This window comes from Pelophylax lessonae, assembly GCF_965119305.1.
Source record: "Pelophylax lessonae genome assembly, chromosome: 10".
NCBI lineage: Eukaryota > Metazoa > Chordata > Amphibia > Anura > Ranidae > Pelophylax > Pelophylax lessonae.
Genome location: NC_138777.1, coordinates 196,978,764 through 197,000,453, shown reverse-complemented (window position 1 = coordinate 197,000,453; position 21,690 = coordinate 196,978,764). Strand labels below are relative to the sequence as shown.

The following is a 21,690-nucleotide window of genomic DNA, read 5'->3' as shown; positions in this document are numbered from 1 at the left end:
CAGTGTATTATGTGTGACAATGCCCTGCCACTGTAAAAATGTAAGAGAAAACAACACAGGATTTGCATTAAGGCTTACAGTAATGTAAGATTCCAGACTATCATTTCTGAGCAGGGAAAGCTGTGTTTTTAGCTTTCTCTGGATAAACCTGGATTGGGGCCTAGAGCTTCAGGGTTCCAAAGTGCAATGGGTGGGATAGACCCTTAAATCCTGTATCTGGATTTTATCATGTGCCTGCAGCCTGTGTGAGTACACAGGCATGTAGAGTCATTTTTTACTCAAGCCTGAGAATAGATAGCTCAGAGCTCCCAGTTTGGAGACAGTCCTGATATTGGAGTCTCACCCAGGGGGTCAGAGGAGCCCAAGTCAGGAGTAAAGAGGCAAAAGGTCTCACCTAGGGTTTAGAGGAGTCTCAGCCAAGTGTCAAAAATGGTATACAGTCCAGGTGCTTGCAACCCAAAGAATCCCCTATGGAAAAAATGAATGAATGAACCAGTGGTCACTTTAATTGCAAAAGCCACTCACAGTGCCGCCAGTCCCCAGCATGGAATGTGGATGCAAAGAGTTATAAACAGAACATGGACAGCGCACAGTGGTGGTATACAGTATGTGGGGGATAACCCAAAAGCAGCCAGCAAGGGATAAAGGAGAAGTGGTTTATTAACAGTTAAAAGTTAAAATAATGAAATGCTAGTGGTTACCACATGGTCCTGGATAACAGTGAAAAGGCCCCATATGGACACACAAGACGGACCAATTGCCACTCTCTCAATCAGGATGTTGGAACCCTTTGGATGGATTGATAGGAGTTCTTCTGTGAAGTAAGGAGTGGATCCAGGCAGGGCACCGCCACAGCATGTACCGGCCATTGTACACATGTGACACGAGAGGCGTGACTTCCAGGATTGACATCACACATTAACTGTGTAACTGAGCCCAGTCCAGGAACCAGCGTGGAACACAAGCTTGCCTTGTTGCCATGACTACATGTTTTGTGCACATGCGCTTTGTCAGCCAAGAGTCAAGAGACAGCTGGTCTATCCCAGGGGTCAGCGAAGCCCCAGCCAGGAGGCCAGGAGACCGGTGGACTCATTCTAGGAGTCAGGTGGATTCCTATCAGGTGGCAGGAGAACCCCTATCCAGAGGCCAGGATTGGGCTGTGCAGCAGGGCTCTGTGACTAAAGGCGAAGTGAGCCAAGTGAACAAAAAGAGCTGGACAACACAGTCAGAGGGACTGTTAAGAAGAGCTGTCGACAAAGGAGCCAGGTGGCTCAGCATTTTCAGTTGATTTTTCATGTTGATGTGGAAGAACATCTGTATGGACCACTGATGTTTATGTGAACTGTTTTGTTTAATAAGAGTGAGCTGCTATGCCCAAAAATACAGTTTGGACTGGTACAACTGGGGAATTGGGAAAAGCATCTGTCACATGGGTGTAATCACCCCAATACCACATATGGTTTTAAAAAACTTCTTCTGGGCGTATGTGCACATCACTTCACTGATTCTATGAATCTCAAACCCGCATGATTTGCATGGCAACAGCAAACCCAAACCTCATTCTTAGGTAAAGACCATTATTGCTTCTACTCAAACTGTAAAAATTAAAGTAAAACTAAAGGCAAAACTTTTTTGGTAGTTTTGGATAGAGTGGAGAGTGATTAGAACACCTTTCAGTTTTATAGCTGTCTGTGTGCCACATTGAAATGTTTTCACCCTCTCCAGGGCCGATCCTGGGCAGGTGCGCAGGGTGCACCATGCCCAGGCGCCGCGTGAGGGGGGGTGCCCTAATCTCCCGCAAGTCGCAGGAGTCTCTCACTGCAGCCGCTACATCCTTTCTAGTTCCTGGCACACAGGCAGGAGCGAGCCAGGCCGTAGGTGTGAGCGCAGTCGGTTAAGTGCTTGTGAAGCTTAGTGCAAATGTTCTGTGCCTGCCCGCTCCGATTCCCCTCATTGTGATGGTGAATGCGGCTCCCCCGGCTTTGAACAACGACAACCACAGTGGAGGTGCCAAGGATGCCGCAGCCCAAGTCGCGGAAGATCGCCGTCCTCGGATACCGATCCGTGGGTAAATCTTCATTAACAATTCAATTTGTCGAAGGCCAGTTTGTGGATTCCTATGACCGGACTATAGAAAACACATTTACAAAACTGATATCTATAAATGGACAAGAGTATCACCTTCAGCTAGTCGATACTGCTGGACAAGATGAATTTTCAATATTTCCTCAGACTTACTCCATAGATATTAATGGATATATACTTGTATATTCAGTCACCTCTATTAAAAGTTTTGAAGTGATTAAAGTAATCCATGATAAGTTGTTGGACATGGTCGGGAAAGTCCAGGTACCCATAATGTTGGTTGGAAATAAGAAAGATTTGCACATGAAAGGGTGATCAGTTATGAAGAAGACAAAGCCTTAGCAGAATCATGCAATGCTGCTTTCTTGGAATCTTCTGCTAAAGAGAATCAGACTGCTATTGATGTTTTTAAAAGAATAATTTTAGAAGCAGAAAAAATTGATGGTGGATGTTCACAAGGGAAGTCTTCCTGCTCCGTAATGTAATTCCACTACACAAGCTGCGGACACTGGGAATATATTCTACTTGAATAAGCAAACTGCCTGTTCTACTTAAAAACTAGGCTTTTTGTGTAACTATTTCTCTCCCATGAGGTTTGGTAATGCTAGCAGTGCCTTTTTGTCCTCTTCTGGGTTCGGAAGGGTTACACTGATTTTTCAGGATAGGGATGGTCACAGACGCCTTTTTTTTATTTTTTTTTATTCAGATTATTCAGGAATCTGATTTATTCTTTCAAAGGTTGAACTGGATGGACTGATGTTTTTCAGTCCGTCCACAGCCCAATCTGTGTTTCTTGGAGAGACCCCCCTCCAGGTCCCATGATACGACCCCATTGTAGTCTCTAATTGGGCCTGGGAGGGGGGTCTTTCTAACAGACAGTCTAACAGAGGCCCTCTCTGTGTTCCTTGGAGAGACCCCCCTCCAGGTCCTATTAGGAAAAAGGGGAGGGGTTTGTAAGATGACCATGCCCACGTGGGGGCGCCATAAATATTTCTGCACCCAGGCGTCTGTTACCCTAGGATTGGCCCTGACCCTCTCTATGTGTCCTGCTTATCATTATCATTCAAAGTGAAAGTAAAATAAAATGCCACATTTTGGGTTGTCCCCAGAAAGATAATAGAGGTAAAATTTTACTATGGGGACAATAGTTCTGGTGACCTAGGGTCCCCAAGGAATTCCCCTAAGTTGCAGGGATTTCCTCTCGCTTGCTGTTTGGCTATGGGACAGGACATGAAGAGAAATCTCTGCATTGGGACACAGATGATGAAAAAAATCTGACGAGGGGTTGTAAACCTCCCTTACTCTATCCAAAATAAAAATAAAAAAGTATTGCCATGCCTATAGGTCTACTTTAAATTTGTATGCATTAAAACAGTATCAACTGTATTTCCAACTCTTATTTTTTGTTATAAATTGTTTCCTCCCAATACACTGCAGAGCGCTGCTGGTTGGAGAGATGTGAGCCCAACACTGCAGGCAGCATGTGGGACAACTGCTTTCACATAGAGAGTAGCACTCTCTGTAGCGTAGTGTGAGGAGGCCTGCTGCTTCATCACTAGCCTGTCAGTCATCAAATGAACAGTAATCACTGATGAAGAAGAAAAGCCCTGCTCTGCTACCAAGATGGCCACCTCCAAATAAAGACACACTGCACAACATGGCATGGTAAGTCAGTAATGGGTAAAAGATCAGCTTCAGGGAGCCACAGGCATCACTGAAAACTAGACTTTTACCCTCCTTTTGCCTTGTTTGGAACAGCTTTCACAGTGTAGGTCCTTTTTAAATGCAAAAAGATTCATGTTTGACTGAAGGAGTAACTCTATGCCTTCTCATTAATCCTGTGATCCATAAACTAAGCTCTTTTGATGAACTACAGCCTTCTAAGCATCTTCCTGCCCACCTCCATTACTTCAAACATTTTTCCTAATGTCCAGTCTCTTTCTCTTGAAAAGCTCACCTAATTTGAATGCATTTGCATTCAGGGCCCCAATCAACTACACCTAATTTCTTCAATTTATATAATTCTACAAGAGGATATTCAATTTGCTGATGACACACCTATATATGCATAAGTGGGCACAGATTTTACACTCGAAAGCTGGGATAAAACCTGGGAAGAGCCCCTCTAAATTATCCCATTGTGTGGTGCATAGAAAGAACACCTTCAACATCTTGATGTTTTGCTATGAAATGCTTGCGATGTTGCATGTACACTGGTATCTGTCGGCGATGTGGTCAGGGAACTGGTTCATTGCATTATACAGTATATTTTAGCTATGCCCTCGTATTCCACCCTTTTGGATCCATGTATTGTCAGCATTCCTTTAACATGTCATTCCCATTAGATACATTTTTTGTTGGAACTACCTTTTCCTGGCATCCCTAAACACTCTACATATATTCGGCTCTGGTTTTGTTGCAGAATCCATATATGTGAACTGGTTCCATTGAAAGCTGGTCCTGTTCACATATTATGTGGTTCAAAGCGCATCCGATTTGCATATATGTGAACAGAGCCTTAAAGGCTAATTTGCCATATCTTGATGACTGAGCAATTCCTCTTCCCTGGTTGTCCACCCAGGCCCCATCCCCCACAGAGCTGCTGTCTATCATTCTGGATATCAAAGTTGGGGACACCCTAAAACAATTTCATTATGTGTGGGCACTTTGGGATCAGTTCATGTATGCTACACCTCTCTCCACTGACCACTCAATTTTGCTTAGACTCTGTATGACATATTGCAACTTTCCTTTCCCCCGGTTATCACTGATATGTATACAAAACAACTTTCTTTTCTACTACCACATTTTGTCTCTGGACAAGTGAGAGTTGGGCTTACCCGTCTATATGACATAGAATGTTTTTTTGGCATGTCTTGCCATTTCCTATGTCTTTCTTGTTTTCTTGTTATGTCATGGTCCAAAGAAGAGCCTTTCATTTCTATGTTTAAATATGTCAAGACTAGAAATTCTCTTTTATATATACTGCAAATACCTCTGCAGATTGCCTTGTGTATCTTGGTACATTTTTGCACTACCTCTGATTTCTCTGATTGCATTATTTTGAAAATCCAAATAAAAATATAATAAAAAAAAAAGTAACTTGAGTTTTGTTGAGAAAAAAAAATCTAAATAATCAATGTATATTGCAAGGATTTTAACAATCTTTGTAAAGGGATAATTGATGGGGGCTTGGACTTTATTAACCAGGATTCCAGGGCATGCCAGAGGAGAAGAACACAGTACTTTTGCTGTGCCTACTGTATATCCAGGAGGAGACAGAGTTGTGACCTGTGTGCTGATGGACTGAGGAACCACCAGGGTATTGTCATGCTGTGCTGAGAAGCGGAGTACCCCCTGGCAACCCAGAGTGATCGACCATCTAACTAGAAGGACCCCTGCCACTGGGTCTGGTGAAAGAGCCACGTGGCCATGACCTGTTGCCACTAGAGACTGTCCCCCTAGGGACTGAATACACAGCTGCCTTATAGCTCTATTACTGCCTGCAGGCCTTTTTGTGACTGTTCTCACACATGCCAACAGTGCCATTGGGCCCCAATGTTAGCCAGCTGAGGATTCAGGATTAAAGACTGCCCTTTACAGTTGCAGCACAAAGACCCCTTCCCATTTCTTTGTTTAGACATACCTCCTAGGAGACATTGCACAGGACCTGCCATTCTTTTAGAGTGCTCTCTGAGCCAATTGCAGTATCCCTATTCACATTGCAGTGCCGTTTATTGTTGAATTTGCTATTTCATGTGTTGATTCCAGTTTAGAGGTACAAAACTCTAAACTAAGGTACTTTGCAACGGCTATTAAATTATCTAACAGACTGCCCGAATCTACCTTCTGTGTGCTCATTTATGCACATATAATCATTTACTCTTTTTTTTTTTTTTTTAAATTTAATTTATTTATTCAAAAGGAACACTGAAGATATTCCATTACATCATTTCAAATACAGTCCACGTTATATAACATTTGACAGATGGTTATTTCTAACATCCTCTATCATATCAGTTTTAATCAAATTTACTGGACTTAATTATTTCGGTTAACTAAGATCATCGGAACTCTCCCTTGTCCCTAATATTTTCTATTTTTTTTTTTAAAACAAAGAAGAAAAAGCAAAAATGGGGAAAAGAAGAAAGAGAGAAAAAAAAAAAAAAAAAAAAAAGGGGAATTAAAAATTAGAGTCTCTCCCTCTCCTCCCACCTCTAGTATCAAATTAACACGTTCACCATTTATCACTTATCTCACTGAATCCATCTTCTTCATAGTGCCCACAGCTCTGTTTGACCCAGAAGTCAGATTCCACAATGAAATTATTTCCACCGTCTCCTTAATCTCATACTCACACATATTCTTAATTAAAGTCCTACATCCACCTATTTCTATACTTCTTATTACCTTAGGCCTTCTCCGCTTCATCTCCTCTATTCCTCTTCCCTGTTGTATCTCTCTCCAAGGGCATCTAATCTAAACAGATAGAGAAGTTCCCTCCCCCCTCCCTCCTCCAACTCCCGCTATACCTAGTGAGGAGTGTACACAATGGGGGTGGGGCCAGGTATACCTCCTCATCTGTGTAGTCCCCTAAACTCCCTGTAACTAAGTGGGGGGGAGAGTAAATTACTCACTTTTAATAGAGGGTGATCTTGGGGGTTATATAAGTGGGAGCCCCTTACCCAAGGGAGTCTATCCTATATTTGATGTTCCCTTTACTCCAAACAGCATCCCCTCAATTTCCATTATCTGAGTACCATTAACCTCCCCTAAGCGTTCCCTATTGTGTTCTCTCGTATCTCCTATATCTGTGTATTCCTGTGTCATGTGATACTATATATACTTTTATAAATAACATTGGTACTCTAGAGCCACCAATGATTAACAAATTTTGCTGAGTACTATAAATGTAGTGCACCTGTGATTTTAGTTTAACTAAAAACTATAATCATTTACTCTTACCCATACCAAGACACTGAGTTCATTTACCACGAAAGTGTCTATTTCCTGGTGTTAATTCACAGCCAATTTAAAGGTATCTATACTCATGTTATTATAGGTTCTTGCAGTGACTTTCATTTAACCTGGTGTGTCAAAGGGGCTGAGGTTGTTCTTGGAGTAAAGGTGCAGAACAGAGAACTCACAAGTGTCTCCTTCAGGTGTAGCGCTACCATCTGAATAAATAGCTTTTTGTTTCACCATGTCTTTTGTAGACTGATTCAAAATAGGGGGGTTTATTTCATTATAATCAGCTGGTGCACTCTCAGTGTTCTATTGAGAAAATCTGTAGGGTCTGCATTCCTTTAGGAACTAGAATTCCTAATGCAGGCGGTGTCTAACATTGCACTTGTATCTTAATGCAGACTGCAGATATCTGGGTAAATCAAGGACCCAATTACAGCAGCAGGAAATTACATTTCTGGGGGCGATCTGTAAATGAAAGTGGAGTACACACTATAAGAAAATCGGGCGAATGATCGTCTGATTTCACAGCAAATAAGAACCAATGAACGAAAATTTGTATAAGAATTTTCTTTCAAAAGATTTTTATTTGTAACATAAAGGAACAGATACATTACAAGCATTATGGACCATGCACAAAAAGCAAATATTTGACAAATTGAGCCATACTGAACAGTATACTTACAACTCTCGAAAACTTCAACGTTTAAGTAAACAAGCGATCTGCACATGTTACACAATGCAAAGGGCGCAGAGGAAAAGTTATACGCATTGAAATAGAGATCCGGAGAGACCCACCCAATCCCGAGGAGACCCCTACGGGGGGCTAAGACTGTCCCCTCAGGGTGGATAGGGCATCCCCGGCTCCCCCATAACTCAGCTCTGGTAGACCAGGTTGAGGTAAGAATGAATCACCCTCCTAATAGAGTGCAGTAAAGTTATAATTTTAGCTCAAAAAGCTATTGAGTAATATGCAGCCCTAAGAGCCAAGAAGGCTGCTAAAACCGTGAAGGTAGGGAGCAACTAGCATCTCAAAAACTTTGCATCAAGCATGGCATGCTGAAAAGAAAATGGTGTGGAGAAGAGAAAGAAGAGACACAAGGTGGGAAAGGAATCGAAAGGAGAGTTAAAGAGAATATTAAAAGAAAGCACAGGGGAAAGACCAGATCATGATACTTTATTCCAGAAGCCCCTTATTTTGGGGCAGTCCCACCATATATGAACGACAGAGCCCAGGAGGGAGCAACCCCTGAAGCAGAGCAGGGAAGAAGCTGGGTAGAATTTATGAATCCTCTCAGGAACCATATACCATCTGGTGAGGACTTTGACACTTGCCTCAATAAGGGAGACATTCAGTACACCTTTATAAGCCGCAGACATGGCAGAATACCACGACTGTTCCCCCCATTCCTGCGAGAGGTCACCCTCCCATGCTCTGGCGTAACTAGGTTTCTGGTTGTTATCGGCAAGTGACCCATAGATCGCAGAGATGCCACCCCTCTGCTCCATGACATTACCACACCATGCCTCATATGGTGTTGCCCTAGGAGGAATGACGTTGGATTTCCAGATGTAAGAAAGGAAATGGGAAATTTGTTGAAAGCAGAAGAGTTCAGTATCTGGCATTTTGAGTTTAGATTTGCAGTACGAAAGGGAGATCGGGCCCGATCCTATAAAGAAGTGTCCTATTCTGTACAACCCCTTATCCAGCCACCATTTAAATGCGGTAATATTCCGGCCTGGAGGGAAATTGGGGTTTTGGAACAAGAGAGCCAGGGGTCGTATGGGGGAGGTGATTTCAGGTTTACCCCGGAGCCTATCCCAGAGAGAGAACGAATGTGAGAGAGTAGGTGCTAGAATTGCTGGACGATACTTTGCTTGACACCACATCAGGTAGTCTAGCGTATGGAGAGGGACCGCTTGGCGTTCCATATTGACCCAGTCAGGTTTTACCCCACGAGAATATATAACTGATAACTGCGCCAACTGTGCTCCTTGGTAATACCACCTCAGATTAGGAAGTCCTAGCCCTCCCTGTGCTCTAGTTCTGAATAAGATATCCTTAGAAAATCTGTAGCCTTTTGAGCCCCAAACGAACCTGAGAATTTGAGACTGGAACTTACGAAGATGAGTGCAATTGACGGGAACAGGGAGTGATCTAAAGTAATACAGGATACGGGGTAAAAGAGTCATCTTGACCGCATGCACCCTACCTATCCAGGAGATAGGTAAGTGTGACCAGGTGTGGATGTCTGATTCTAGTTTAGAGTAGAGTGGGGGATAGTTGGCCTTATATAGTTGGTCTGTTTTCTTTGTTAGGGTGATTCCCAAGTAAGGTATAGACTGTTCGCTCCATGTGAATGGAAAATGATCTTTCAGGTTAGCTATCACCGAGGGGGGCATATTTATGTTCAGAGCCATCGATTTGGCCATATTCACGTGTAGTCTGGAAATAGTTCCGAACGATGTTAAAAGCCTACCAACATTGGGGAGGGAAATCAGCGGGGACGTGATAAATAAGAGTAAATCATCTGCGAACAAGGCGCATTTGTGAGTGCCCTGGGCGCAGTGAACTCCATGAATGTTAGTGTAATTTCCGATAGCTACGGCTAGTGTTTCAATTGCAATTGCAAAGAGGAGGGGGGAGAGGGGACAGCCCTGGCGGGTACCTCTTGATATCTGGAAAGAGTCTGAATAACAGCCTTGGAATTTGACTTTAGCGTTGGGGTTGGAGTATAGCGCTTTCAAAATATTAACAAAACGTGTTCCAAAACCCCAAGTATCCAAGATAGAGAACAAGTACGACCAAGAAATGGAGTCAAAGGCTTTCTGCAGATCAATAGAAAGGAGAATACCCTCCTGGGGCGGACCCCCGTCCCATCCTGATTGCAACAATGAGATAACATCAATAGCGCGTCGAATTTGATCGGGTCCTTGCCTGCCCGGGATAAATCCTACCTGGTCTTTATGGATATATTGGGTAATGAAGGAGGAAAGTCTGTTAGCCAGTATCTTTGTCAGTATTTTGAGGTCATTATTTATAAGCGAAATCGGTCTATAATTACTAACCTCGCTAGAATCTTTGCCAGGCTTGGGTATTACCGTAATAAATGCCGCATTGAGGGAGGAATCTAGTTGTGGGTTTGTGCGAAGATCATTGAATAGTCTTGCTAGGTAGGGAGCCAGGATCGGACCGAAGGATTTATAGTATGGGATCGAAAAGCCATCTAGGCCAGGTGCGGAGCTACTCTTAATATCTTCAATGACTAGTTCTATTTCTTCTGGCAATATAGGGTCATCCAATAGTGCACGATGGTCATCAGTTAGTTTAGGGAGAGGAATAGAGGCTAGAAACGAGTGGAGTTGAGAGTGGGGTGGGTCAGGAGCCTTGCTGTAAAGATCAGTGTAAAAGTTTTTAAAGGCCTTCGTTATATTCTGGGGATTGCGAGTACCAGTACCATTCGGGAGTTTCACTAGAGGGGGAGGTGTTTATCAGCTTTGGCTGTCAACGCCAAATTAAGTTGAGTTCTAAACGAGTCCAGCTCCGCTATGGGAACTGGACTCGAGGTAGTTGAGGTAGGATTGATTTTATGACGCCGTTTAAGTGCCAGGAATTCTAATTCTAGACGTGTCAGGTCAAGGCGTCTCTCCTTGTGTATCTGAGAGGAAAGGCGGATAATGGCTCCCCTAATGGTGGCCTTGTGGGCTGCCCATAGAATGCCCGGAGATGTGTCCCCCGTGTCATTAATGGAGAAGTATTCCCTGATCTCTTTTTCAATTTGTGATTTTCTGGTTGGGTCTTTAAGGAGGGATTCGTTTAGCTTCCAATTATTATGTAATGGAGGGGTATGAGGGCTCTGCAGAAGCAATGTGACCAATGCGTGGTCAGACCAAGCGGAGTCCCTAATGAAGGATTTCAAAGCCAAAGGCGTGAGGTGTGCAGGGAGTAAAATATGATCAATTCTGGAAAAGGAATGATATGGTGTTGAATAAAAAGTGTAGTCTTTGTGGGTGGGGTTTAGTTCTCGCCAAATGTCAATCAAGCCTGGGTTATGTATGAGCTTGGCCACGAGAGTACTACATTTAGTGGGACGAACCGCTTGGGATCCCAGTGGCCTCTTTTAATCTACTCCAGTGTCAAAAGCGACATTGGAGCCCCCCCCCCCCCCCCCCCAAATCACCGAGCCCTCAAGCATAGGTTGCAATGTACGGAAAAGCTGCGAGAAAAACGGGCCCTGTGCTTTGTTAGGAGCATAGTATGATATGAAGGTGAAGACGTGATCATCAATGGCCCCCTTTACTAGAATAAACCGTGGCTCTGGGTCTCTGTGTTCCATTATCGGGGAAAATTTGCACCTATGGGAGAAGGCGATAGCCACTCCCTTAGTCTTGCCTTCTGCATTGGCCAGAAAAAACAAGGGAAATTTGGGGTTGTACAAGCTAGGAAAGTGAGTTTCTTGGAGGAGAATTACATCAAGTTTTTGGCTATGATAATACTGAAACGCTTTTCTGCGCTTTACTGGGGAGTTAAGGCCTTGAACATTATGTGAATGAAGAATAATAGTAGCGCAAAAAGTCACTTATGATGTAACTCACAAATTGCATAAAATACAACCATAAAATAAGGGGTGTTTTAAAACACTTCAATATAGGATAAAAAGTCCTTTAAAGTCCATAGACCGTCCAGGATAAAGTGATGTTGTTAATGGATCACCTTTTTCAACCACCACCAAGTGTCACACAGTAGAAGTGGCAACTCACCAGATATAGTGGCTCAGGTGTTCTCACACAAGAGCACAAAAAGCAGGAAACAAAGGTATTAATGATGGGTGTCAGAAACAGCCTTGATCAATCCTTGCTGTATACACTAGATCCGATGTCCCTTCCACAAACTCCACTCAGTATAATGGCCACATGCAAGGTAAAATGACTTCAAATGTCGGAGTGCGGTCGATACTTCTTTTGTGCCAGGATGAGACAGGTGTCACTGGGACAAAAACTGTCTTTTCAGATCATCTGTCACCCTCACTGTATTTTGCAACGGACTTCGAGTCTTTTTGGATGACATCGTCTTATAATCCAGGACATAAAAAGATGGGTCACCAATCTGAGACCTCCTGCTCCTCTATGGTGCACCAGTCCTAAGAGAGCCTCTCTTAGGACTGGTGCACCATAGAGGAGCAGGAGGTCTCAGATTGGTGACCCATCTTTTTATGTCCTGGATTATAAGACGATGTCATCCAAAAAGACTCGAAGTCCGTTGCAAAATACAGTGAGGGTGACAGATGATCTGAAAAGACAGTTTTTGTCCCAGTGACACCTGTCTCATCCTGGCACAAAAGAAGTATCGACCGCACTCCGACATTTGAAGTCATTTTACCTTGCATGTGGCCATTATACTGAGTGGAGTTTGTGGAAGGGACATCGGATCTAGTGTATACAGCAAGGATTGATCAAGGCTGTTTCTGACACCCATCATTAATACCTTTGTTTCCTGCTTTTTGTGCTCTTGTGTGAGAACACCTGAGCCACTATATCTGGTGAGTTGCCACTTCTACTGTGTGACACTTGGTGGTGGTTGAAAAAGGTGATCCATTAACAACATCACTTTATCCTGGACGGTCTATGGACTTTAAAGGACTTTTTATCCTATATTGAAGTGTTTTAAAACACCCCTTATTTTATGGTTGTATTTTATGCAATTTGTGAGTTACATCATAAGTGACTTTTTGCGCTACTATTATTCTTCATTCATGTTTTTCCAAGTTATACGATATTTGGTGAAGTAGCAGCAGTTTGTTTGTTTTTAGCAGTTAACCAGCTGACTCCTCCAGCAAGCGCAGAGATATCCTGCTTGACATACGTGTGTCCAGATATATATTTATTGGCTTGAACATTATGTGTCCCTATCTTTAAGATAGGGGGTAGTGTAAGGGAGTCAGCCATGGAGCAGAGGGGTGAGGAACCCAAGTGACCATAAGTCACCTACTTGAAACAATTGAATGTCAGGCATCCCGCGAAGTTCCACAGGAGAGTCGGGGCTTGTTGCAGCACCTCGTGGTTGTGACCTGTCAGGAAAACTGAAAAAAAGAGAGACATGAGAGAAAAGAAGAGCGAAGAAAGATAGATAGAGAAAAAAAAAAAAATTCTGCCTCCAGGGGGGCAAGGGGGATGATTCCATTGCCACCCTAGGGAAGAATGTACCCAAAAAAAAATCCTCCCAGCAAGGGGAGGGGTTCCACCTAGGGAGTCGGAACAAACCTAGACTCCGAGGTAGGAAAAGGCGTCAGCTCGCTAATCTGTCTGCAGCGGCCCCTAACAATAATCATTATAAACAACATTTCAGATGTGTAATCTGAGAAATTACAACCGCCATCAATATCATAAGAAAACCGGCAAAATTGGGGGGGGTCAGGAGGGTGGGAAGGTTAGGAGAAGAGGGGAAGGTGAGGGAAGAAGGATGGGGGTTTACAACCCTGGGGAGGGGAGTAGCATGGTGGACAATCATGGAATTCTCAAAGCCCACAAAAAAAAAAAACTGTTTGCAGATCAAAGTTCAGGGCAGAGTCTGGAGGAGGACCTCCAATCAATAAAAGTTGAAATCTTGGCAACTTTGGGTTTCAGCAAAAACCGAAAGTCTAAAGGATATGAGAAACCATCACAGGGGCCAGGAGAGTCTTTCATCCGGGATGGTTGGAATCTTTGGATCGCTTGGTCTTTGGCTTCTGCCAGAGAGGTGTCAGCGGGCTGGTCGGCATCTGGCGTTTCGCTGCCGTATTGGGCGATTCTGGTGGTGGCGAGGAGGGGGTCCTGGATCTGAGTCCCAAGTCTAGAAGCAATCGTTCCCCATCTGGGAGGGTAGCAAAGGCATAGGTCTTATTCTTGAAGGCGAATTTCAGTTTAAATGGAAACAGCCACCAGTATTTGATTTCTTTCTGGGTCAGAATAGAGAGAAGGGGTTTTAAAGCTCTGCGTTTCTGAATCGTATATGATGAGAGGTCTGCAAATATTTGAATAGGTTGATCCTGGAATGTAAGATTGGATGAGGCTCTGGCACGTTTCATTACTTCCTCTTTCACAGAAAAATAATGAGGTTTGACCACTATGTCTCTGGGAAGTCCGTCTGATCTGGGGGGACCAAGGGCCCTGTGAGCTCTGTCCAGTTTCAGCCTATGCTGAGGTAATTCTGGAATCAGGTTTTTGATGAGAGAATGCACTATCTCTGTGGTATCAGTGATTTTTTCAGGGATCTCCCTTATCCGAAAGTTATAGCGACGTGTTCTGTTCTCCAGATCATCAATCTTTGACATTGCAGAGTCCAGCTGATCATGCAGAGTTTGAATAAGATCAGTATTTTGGGTGATCCTGGCGACCCTTTGATCAAGTTTGGATTCAATCGCTTCAATCCTGGATCCTAGATTATGTAAATCAGCCTTTATCTCTCCTGTAATTTTTGCATCAGTGACAGAAAGCCCCCTATCCAGCAGCTCAGAGAATTTTACAAATAGAGTGGCTATGTCGAGTTGAGCTGAGGTGACAGGATCCCTGAGGGAGCCATGGGGATTACAGGCCTCCATAGGGGATAGCAGGAGATCATCCAGTGTGTGCCCTATTAGGGATTCAGTGGATGCTGGGGATGGATGGGGTGAGGAGAAAGTGTCCCCTGGGGGTCCCTGAGCAGTAGGGAACAGCTGTGGGTCCAAGATATGTGGGGGGGAGCCCTGCTGAGAATCGGATGGCCGGCGGGGCTGTGGAGCAGCCGCCATCTTGGGCGGGTAGGCCTCAAACTAGAAAGTACTGTCCGGGCCAATCCGGGCTGTAATAATGGTACCTGCGGGGTCCGGGAGGTGTCCGGGGATGAGAGAGAGGTGCAGGGATACGTTGCTGCTCAGGATGGCTGCTGATCCCGCTGGATGGTGTGCTAAACACGATGCTGTCGGATCAGGGCGGGTAGGCCTCAAAACTGAAAGAGCTTTCCGGGCCGATCCGGGTGGAAATACTGATGCCTGCGGGGTCCGGGAGTTGTCCGGGGATGAGGGCGAGGTGCCGGTCCACTTTGCGGTGCAGGATGGCTGCGGATGCTGCTGGATGGGGCACGATGCAGCCGAATCAGTGCAGAGCTCCCAGTCTAAGCAGCCATTTTGGAGCCCCGCTTGCTGCCACTCGTGTATAAGAATTTTCATAAGACAAAGGCTTTTTTTTTTTGTTGTTTATTGCTTCTGATCATGTGCAGTTTTTCTTTTCTGATTTTTCTTGTACAAAAATCGTACGAAAACGGTACACATTAAACGAAAATCGTTTGTTTTGTTCCCGCACCAGAAACATTTTGGAGTCTGTCCCTTTGAGAATTTCCTTAAAGCGGAGTTCCGGCCTTGGAAATGTTTTTTTCAATAAAAGTACCCCCGGGACAGTCAGGGCTAGTACATTTCATAATGGATAGCCTCTGAACTGTCCCAGGTCGCACTTACCTTTTAGAAGAAATACTTACCTTGAAAATTTTCTCCAGCGCTGCCATCTCGGATGTGGGCAGCTGAAGCCAGTGCATCCTCTTCTGCGTCCTCTTCCGTGTCCTCTTCGTCCCAAAATTCCCTGCACCGGCCCCGCTCGTCACTTCCGGGGCAGGCGCGTCATCCCTGCACAGCTTCTGGGCATGCCCAGAAGCTGTTTAGCAGGGAATGACACGCCTGCACCGAAACTGTCGAGCGGGGCCGGGGCAGTCGCATTGACTCCAGGGAGCGATGACGTTCAGCTCCCAGGAGTCATCGCAAGCAGGAAGTGACGTGCGGGCCGCGGCTGAAGAGGGAGGAAGTAGAAGGAAGGTAAGTATTCTTTCTTCAAAAACAAGGTAAGTAAAGAAAAAAAAATCGGGAGCAGCAAGGGGTAGGGCCAAAGTTGTTTTTGAGCCCGGAACTCCGCTTTAAGAAAATTCGGAATCGGCTGTCGAAAGTTGTGTACACACTATACGAAAATTGTACCAGATTTCTTTGGACAAAAATGTTTGCCCAATTTTCTTATAGTGTGTTCTAGCCTTAACAGTGTACAGAAAGCCTCCAGATTGCCATATTACATCGAATTTTACAGAAAATTACAGTTTTAAAGGGAAAGATCATTTTTAGTAAAATAATTACAACGTGGCTTGTGTTGCAATTGTATATACTGTATATTTTTTTATTTGCTATATTATTTTTGCACGAAAGTGGAGTCACCCTTAAATTTACATTTAAGCCTAAATTTTAATCTGCAGAATATTACTGTTTTAGCTGCAAAAAAAAATTATCATTCTAATAACTTAGAAGTTTCTCATGAAACATTTTTAGGGCAACAGTTAAGGACAATCTAGGACAATTGAAGTTAATTAAGCCTATTACCAGATAAGATACAGAGGAAAAGATATTCACCAATGAGAATTCAGCGGAAAATTACTTTAACTGACAACCATTTTGCAGATCTCTGCAGGGAGCAGAAAATTATTTGAGATAAGGTAGAGTTACAGTTGAATGAACTTCACCTAAATAATGCCACAATGAATGCTATAATTTAACTTCCCATGTGATTAAAGCATGATAACATATGTATGAAAATTGCCTGCAGCAGTTTAAGATGGTTAAGAGAAAATATGCTGTACATTTTTACATAAAGGCTTTCTTACATAGCCATAGCATTTGTTTGTTTAGTGCTTCCAAAATTTGAGTCAGTAGAGTACATCACCATAAACTTCTTAGTGTCCAAGTACCATATGCCTGTGCTAGGTCAGTAACTGACTAAGCACTGAAGCACACAGATATGTGTGCAAGTAGCATAATGTATACCTTGAACAACAAATCGGTAGATTTGGAACTTATGTTTCCTTTTAAGCTTCATCATGGAATATTCTTCCACCTGTAGGCAGGTGTAGTCTACTTTCTGCACTGCAGGTGGCGCTCTTCCACAGTGGCACTGTTGTTGGAGAGGAAGTCAAGAGGAACAGGGTTCATCTATTGTTTCCTGGGGAAGGTATCCTATTGGACGCTCTCACCCCATGTGACCCAAGCAGGCATCGTGGGTCAGGCAGAGCCTATTTAAGGTCCTGGCTCCCAGGCTTGGGGCACTTTTTGAAAGTAGAGACAGGTATCCCACCTGTTAGGGACAGTACTAGTGGTAAAGAAAAGGTTCCTGATGAGGAGGGAAAGCAAATCTCCTTTGGACTTCATCTCGTTTGGGCACAAGACAGCTAGGCAGCATCTGCAGATGCTGTCATTCCAGCTGATACCTGCGTTATTCACACTAATGGAAACCATGAGTGCACCTGGTTGGGCAGCCTTCTCACCGGGTTTGAACTTTTGCTGTACTTTTTCAGAACACAGCCCTCAATTGCCTTCTCTGCAGCCTCAGCTGCACAGAATGAATGGACAGGAATAGCTCTGTACTGAACTTTCCATTCATTCACAAACCGATGCATAGTAAACACAGTTATTCAGTACAGATCACTGACTCTTCATTCAGAAAAGGAAGGAGTTGGAGAATGACATATTTAATAGCCCCTTCCTTGCTCTCCATCTTGACAGATCTGACAAATCCCCAGGGGAAAAGAGGGGGCAGAAGAGAACATGGGGGGTGGGCAGAAAGAAGCTGGATAGAAGGAGTGGTGGGGGGTGGCTGTATGTAGAGGAGCCGATTACTCGATTTTCCTCTCGAAGCCACTCTATGCCCGCTTCTCCTCCTCTCTCTCCCACAGACATTCAGTGGCTGCAGGAGGAAAATTGAGAAAACGCTTCCTCTATATGCACGGGCCCCTTCAGCATGGGGCAGGGTCACAATTGTGACCTCTGCGACCCTTGTAGTTACTACCCTGATTGTCACCCTGTGTTGTTGCACATTACACAGGCATGGTCAATTGTTGTCACCATTAGGAAACCTGCCCTAAGAATTGTCATTCTGCCATCAATGGAGTGCACAGAAAGTAACTGCAAAGAGTACATGAGATTAGCAGCACTGAAATGCAACAAAAGATGAAAAAAGGTGATATGTATTGGTATTTGTTCTATCACCCAGACTTCTATACCGTGTGTGTTTTTTTAAGACATTCTGCAAAATGACACTATGTGAATGGAAATCTACACAAGACCTAGAAGTCTGGGGGATAGAACATGCACCAAATAGTCTCCCGAAGCAGAGTGATTCCATAGGCTCTGTGAAAGGGAGACATACTGGATATACACTCTAGACAAACTTTCCTCTGGGGAACTCAATGAGGAAATTGAGGTTGCTACCATCTAGTGACTTTACCATTCTGGCACATTTATGTTCTTTTAATCTATTTGCAGAGTTCTTCTTCTGGTTGTTGGGTAGCCATTTTGATTAGGGTGGAGGGTGGTCTCACTCCTAGTAAGTATATGTTACTACATTCAACGAATTGTCCTATCCATCATTTCTTGTACAGCTATGCCCATTGGTTAGATCCCCATATACCACACATTTTGTCAGAAACCACAAACATAAGCCAGGGTTCAGAAGCCAAAACAGGAAATCAGACAAGCCAGTGGTCAGTGGAAGTCTTTAACAGTAACACAGCAGAGACACTCAGGATATCTTGACAGTGCGAAGGCAGGAAAGGAATGAACAAGGCAGCTTAAATAGCCAAAAGGGGCTGGCTGTAGGGGGGGACTGATGAGCAGATAATGATAACCAGGTGAGCCACTGTAGAAACAATGAGTGCTGGCAATTATCCAACAGCTGAGCAGTCTGAGCACAGAGAAGGGAGCTGCTGCGAGCCCAGCCCTGACAGTAGCCCTACCTCAAATGACCCCTCCCCCTTGGAGGCGCACCAGGTTTGAGGGGAAAATATCTATGGAAAGCACGGAGGAGGACAGGAGCATGTGCATCCAAAGATGAGGCCCAAGAGCGATCCTCCGGACCGTACCCTCCCCAATGAACAAGGTACTGTATGCTCCCATGGAGTCTACGGTAGTCAATGATCGATTGTATCTCATACTCCTCATGGTTCTCAACCTGAACTCGAGAACCTGGTAACGAGGTGGTGAAGAGGTTGCACACCAAAGGTTTTAATAAGGAAACATGAAAAACGTGAAATACGCAGGTTAGATAAAAGGTCTAATGCGTAAGCCACAGGGTTGATCCTATGGAGAAAAGGGAAAGGCCCAATATATTGCGGTGCCAGTTTCAGTGAGGGAACATGGAGTCGGAGGTTACGAGATGACAGCCAGATCCTTTCCCCAACCTAGTAGGAAGGTGCAGGTAGGCGTCAGGGGTCAGCATGGAGTCTGTACCGATCAATGGCACGCCACAAGGACTCCTGGACCTGCACCCAAGTGGAACAGAGATCACGGACATGCTCCTCTAATGCAAAAATTCTTTGAGGAACAAATGTGTGAGGCAACATGAATGGCTGAAAACCATAATATGCCATAAACGGAGACGATCAGGAAGCCGCATTGACGGCAGTATTGTGAGAAAAACTCCACCAAAAGGTAAGAGGTCTGAACAGTTGTTATGGTGGTCAGAAATATAGCAACGTAGGAACTGCTCCAAGGCTTGGTTGGTTTGTTCTGTGGCCCTATTGGACTGTGGGTGATACACAAGGAGAAGGAAAGCTAAATTTCCAACTGTGCACAAAAGGCTCATAAATACCTGGACACAAACTGGCTACCGCTGTCCGAGATGATAACCTTGGGTAGCCCATGTAACCGAAATATCTCCCGAGCGAAAATGGATGCCAATTCTTTGGATGTAACCAACTTCTTAAATGGAATACAATGAGATATCTTCAAGAACTGATCAACCACCATAAGAATAACTGTTACCCTGGTAGTTAGGTAGCTCCAAAATAAAATCAATAGACAAGTGGGTCCAAGGCCTCTCTCTCCAATAGGTATGGGTTGTAGGAGGCCCACTGGAAGGTGTTGTGATGTCTTACTCTGAGCACACACTGAACAAGTGGCTATGAAAGGCGGTTACATCAGCGTGGAGACTAGGCCACCAGAACTGTTAAGAAATAGACCAGATGAGCTGAGTCTTCCCAGGGTGACCAATTGCCTTGGGAGAATGGTATGTCTGAAGCAATGTGGAGATTATCGGGGACAAAGCAGTGGTCACAAGGTTTTTCAGTAGGAGAATGGATCTAAGCAACAAGAATTCTGTCACCCAAGGTGAAGTTAGATTATTGTGAATAGTGGCTAGAATGCGATCTCAAAGTTTCACAGGAGTAGGAACCGACTCAATCTTGGAAGAGGAGGAAAACTGTCATGACAATGCATCAGCCCTTAGATTCTTAGTGCCGGGTAAGAACAAGGCTATGTAATTGAAGCTTGACAGAAAAAGAGCCCATCCTGCCCTTCTGGGAGATAAGCAGTTAGCCTTTGTCAAGAATGTTTAATTCTTATAGTCAGTCAAAAAGAGGACCAGCACAGTGGTACCCTCGAGGAGATGTCTCCATTCTTTAGGAGCTAAAATGATAGCTAGCAATTCTCTGTCCCCAATCTTGTAATTGCATTCTGCAGGAGACAATTTCTTAGAAAAGTAGCCACAAGGATGCATAGTGCTCTCAGAGATAGGACGTTGAGACTGAAGGGCACCTACTCCAGTCTCAGACGCATTAACCTCAAGAATGAAGAGTAACGTAGGATCAGGATGTGCCAGAATAGGACCTGAAATGAAGGTAGCCTTGAGAGACTCAAAGGCTTTAACGGAATTCGGAGACCACTTCTGTGGGTTGTGGTCATATCTGTCAGGGGTTTGACCAGAGAAGAGAAGTTACAAATACATTTCCGGTAATAATCGGCAAAGCGGACATAGACCTATGGGTCAAGGCCACTGTAGAACTGCAGTTTTTTTTTCTGGGTCCATTGAAAAACTGGCAATAGAAATGAAAAAACCTAGAAATGTAACCTGCTCACAATGGAACTCGCACTTCTCCAACTTACAATACAGGTTATTATCTCTCAACCTCTGTAGTACTCAAGAGACATCTGTGTGGTGGCTCTCTACGGATTTTGAATATATGAGAATATCGTTGAAATAAACCACCACACATTGCTGCAATATATCTCGGAGGACATCGTTAATGAATTCCTGAAAAACTGCAGGAGCGTTGCAGAGACCAAACAGCATTACCAGGTATTCGTAATGTCCAGTCCTGGTATTAAATGCAGTTTTCCATTTGTCCCCCTCCTTGATCCTCAGGAGATAGTATGTCCCTCTCAAATTAAGAATAGTGAAAACCGTGGCTCCCTTGAGGTGGTCAAATAATTATGTAATTAATGGAATCTGATAAGCGTTCTTAATCGTGATGCGATTGAGACCCCTATAATGGATACAAGGTCTCAGTTCACCACTCTTGTTTTCCACAAAGAAGGAGCCAATACCAGCAGGAGACGAGGACTGGCGGATAAACCTTTGAAAAAGTGAATCGGCAACATAGTCCTCAATGGCTTTATCCTCCAAGACAGAAAAAGGGTACACCCAGCCACCAGGGGGCATGGCATCAGGTTGAAGATCAATTGCGCAATCAAACAACCTATGTGAAGGCAAACTACCTGCTTGATATTTGTCAATGACATTGCTAAATTCACGGTACTCCTCTGGCAAGGAGGAGAGTGAAGCGGTGCATAAGACCTTAACCACTTTCTGAAAACATGTCTTACT

At 44.1% G+C, this 21,690-nt stretch overlaps 1 pseudogene across 1 annotated transcript; it reads left to right on the top strand.

Annotated features, from left to right (window-relative positions):
• Positions 1 to 1,886: 1,886 nt before the first annotated feature.
• LOC309565841 (GTP-binding protein Rheb-like) lies at positions 1,887 to 2,804 on the top strand (annotated as a pseudogene). Its single transcript has one exon. The product of its transcript is annotated as a GTP-binding protein Rheb-like (transcript).
• The last annotated feature ends 18,886 nt before the right edge of the window (positions 2,805 to 21,690 follow it).